Genomic DNA, 3873 nt, shown 5'->3' on the forward strand with positions numbered 1-3873 from the left:
ATTATATTATCTATATTCCCTCCCCTGAAGTCTCTTAAAACCTGAAAAATAATCTTTATTATCTGCTTGGTCTAGTTGATATTTAGAACAAAGTTGACAATTAAAGTTTTTTAATAGTCTGTTTTAATATAAACAAGTGTTGGAGTCAGTCCATGTCCATTTCAGGAAGTTTCTTGTTGGAATCTGAAGGCACAGCTGTGTCTGTACCTTGTTCAGTAGCCTGATGCCCTAGAATTCTCCTTGTCCATCCACTGATCCATTCTCATCTGCTCTTTTTTTTTTTTATTTCCTGTTTAGAGGTTCTACTTTGGGTTTGGGATTTGAAATTAGAACACTAAAGATAGTTATCCGCTCCTTAATTTTAGCTTCAATCTTTTTTGTCTTGATTACAGATCCCTGGTCAGATTCTTTGTGTTCTGCAGATTCAGCTTGCTATTCATCTACTTTATGGCCTCCTTTATGTTTTTTCCACTGTCATCATGTCAGCAGCATACAAATTGTCATATTAGTCCTCCTTGTTTTTGAAAGAACTGATTACTTTCATGTACAGTTGGATTTGCTTCCATCGTTCTTCAAATTATTTTGGTCTTCAGATTCATGGAACCATATCTTAATAGGTTGACTTAGATTTTTCAACTCAGCCAATTTATTCACATAAACTTTTTTTTTTTCATCTTCATACAACTAATTTTCATTATCTTCCAGTTTCAAGGAAAAATTTCTATGATCATCTTTACTCACAAATTTCTCATATTTACCACTAAGTTTGTCTCTCATTTCGTAAACATATTTTCCCACAGCATTCTTATTGTTCTGTTTCTTACCAAATTTATCCTTCATGATCATCTCATCTTCATTTTCAATGGACAGGTTAAGATTTCTATACTGATCTCCTACAACAGCTGATTCACAATTGGTAGGTCCACAGTACTGGTCTTCACTTTTGCCTTCTTGGCTTGAGGTGGTTGGTCCAGCTCTTTGTCCTTTGATCCAGCTTGAGAAGTCTTCATTTCTTCAGACTGTGCTTTATTTTCTTGTAACATCTTCTGCTGTTGCTCTTCAACATGTGGTTCCTCCTGATCCACCCTGTGTATTTCCTTCCTCCTTTGCATTCTCATCTGTTCCCATCAGTTCCTCAGTTTCCTCAAACTTGTGCACTAACATTGAGGATCCACTGGACACATTGAAAATGCTGTAGACATTTACTTGAGCCTTGCTTTTCACTTCTGAACTGGAACCATCAGACAGGGGAGTGACTTTCTGAAATGAAAACTGAGCAATAGCAAGATCTGGATAGAACACATCCTGAGGAGAGCTGTAATAAGCTCCAAGGGTGAAAATTTCCTTTCTATAGAAGGTGAGGACTTTAAAGAAAAGAGAAGCATGATGTTTTTTGGGGAAAGACTTCACAGTCACTTGACTTTTCTTCTTCACCTCAGAGATATTGGATATAGTACTACATCAGTAATAGAAATTTCTCTGATTTTGAAAGCAGAAGATAAGTTTTCACACTGCAGGGCACAGCCTCAAGTTACACCTTCATCAGCATTTAATGTACTAAGTTCTTTACCAAATAATTTGCTGATCTTTTCTTTTACTGCAGGGTTTTGTGTAGCACCACCACCAATTTTTATCTACAGTATAAATATCTTCATTCTTTAACCTGGCTTGCTCCAAAATATTATAAAGTGGTGGCTCCATTCTAGCTAAGAGATCACTGAACATCTCCAGAAATCTGCTTCTATTCATAGTTCCAGATATATCAACATCATGTTGTTGTTGTTGTTGTTTGCCGTCGAGTCGGCCCCGACTCATAGCGACCCCTCCTTGGGTTTCCGAGGCAGTATCACTACAGAAGTAGGATTGCCCAACCTTCTTTCCGAGGCGTGGCTGGTGGGTTTGAACTGCCAGCCTTCTGGTGAGCAGTCAAGTGCCTTAGGCACTATGCTACCAGAGCTCCTATCAACATCATAGTACATTATAAAACATTTGGCCATCACAGGATGTCTGAAGCATTGGCACTTACCAATTCCTTGAGTTTCTCACACTCCTGAGACAGTTGTAATAATGCATGCATTTTGGACTTTATGTCTTGCTTGGACTTCTTCCGAAATTCTTCAAAAAAGTAGTTTACTAATACCTCATCAAATTTTCTGCCTCCTAGTGTTGTATTGAATGCAGTGGCCAGAATTTTCAGTTTCCCTCTATTAAGTGAAAAATTAGAAACTTGATAAGCAGATTGCCTTATGTCTACAAAGACTACATTTCTTGGTTTCATTTCTCTTTAAGGCAGGAATATCTTGTTTACAGATTCCAAAATACAAAAGCATCTACAGCAGTTTCATGCATGAATCACAGACAATTGCGACAAGCAATCTGTGTTGTATCCATAACTAAATGTATCAGTATAGAAACATGGAATGGAAATAATACAATCAGCCACAGGCTTCTTAAGAACACGTTCCACTGTCTCTTTTAGTTTGGACAAGAGCATGGTAGTTACTTGGTCAATGGTAAAATTTCATTCTTCTTTCATTTGTTTCACCATTATACTTGCTAATGCACTGGGCAATTGAGCAATATCATGTGCAAGGTTAGATTTTTCTGCTTCTATAAAAGGTCCTGAGAATGCTCAGCCATGGAGTCTTTTAAACCCTTGAACTGTGTTCTTTGCATTGGAAATTAATTGACTTTTAGCTGCTGCTCCAAATGAATGACTCTAAAGACCCAAAGAAATGTAAGCCGACATGCACAGGTTGCTATACTCATTTGCAATCTTCTGGATGCTGCATGCAGAGGCCGTAACAACATAACAGCTCCAGAAGCCCAGGTCTAACCCCAGCACTGACATGATGCTGGCTACCACTCAGATAGGGGAGGCGTCCACCCAGCAAGACAGATCATGAACCTTGATGGGACTGGTGTATGGAGAGTGGGCCATGTAGACTAAGGTACCAGGAATAGTATGGGTGTTGCCTTGAGCACCTAGGTATTTGGAAGGAGGAGTGGCTGCAGTTGAGGACACTGCTCAGGCCTGGTCTGCCTGGAGACCACAGCTGGGGCCTGTACATTTTTCAAGAGTTCTTTTCAATGGGATCTTCTACCTGTGTCTAAGACAAGAACACTAAAAGGCCACTAGATACCCTCTTTCAAGCCTCTTGATTCACAATTGCCTTCTCAAGATCACTGGAATGCACCTTTGGGTCCTGTTATACATCAGTGCAACTTGACCATGGCCACATTCTTTGGTCCTTAAAGAATTCCCCTGGTTGCTGTGACACCCGTCCTGCTGCTTAAGCTGCTGGGTTGGAGAACTGGGTATTATAATCTGCAAAATCCCAAAGTATTTTTAAACTCAGCCTAATATTTATTTCTCTACTTCTAAGCTTTTCTTTGTACCCAAAAATGTTATTGCATCTGCTAAATAGTTTTTGGAGTCCAAACTCAAATAAAATATAATTGGAAATGGCAGAAATATTTAAACTGCTTCTGAATCGGTTGTGAAAATGACAACATATAATAAATGTATTGTTATTTATAAAAGGTTCATAGATACTGCCAGATGCTACAGAGTTCCCCAGGGAATTTTGGCTTTTACTTTGGTACAAACCAGTGAAGAGTGACAATCTGCAATAGAATGGATTGACTATTAAATTCAGTACAAACTCCTCCCTATGGTATTTCAGACTCAACTACATAGCTCAACCCCCTTTTCAGTCCCATTTTCCATCAAACCCCAGATAATGTGAATTATCTGCCTTTTTTTTTTTAAAAACAGGACTTTTATGTTCACATTTCATGGCTTTATTCATGATGATTATTTGTCTGCAAAACAATACTCAGGTTCTTAATTAAAGCCTACATTTGCACAAA

The 3873-nt window shown here is 38.5% G+C and overlaps 1 pseudogene; it reads right to left on the minus strand.

Annotated features, from left to right (window-relative positions):
- Positions 1 to 145: 145 nt before the first annotated feature.
- On the minus strand, positions 146 to 2851 carry LOC103192950 (annotated as a pseudogene).
- Positions 2852 to 3873: the final 1022 nt, after the last annotated feature.

The sequence above is a fragment of the Orycteropus afer genome, unplaced genomic scaffold, assembly GCF_000298275.1.
Source record: "Orycteropus afer afer isolate SDZICR_OR568_19922 unplaced genomic scaffold, OryAfe1.0 scaffold00032, whole genome shotgun sequence".
NCBI classification, from domain to species: Eukaryota; Metazoa; Chordata; class Mammalia; order Tubulidentata; family Orycteropodidae; genus Orycteropus; species Orycteropus afer.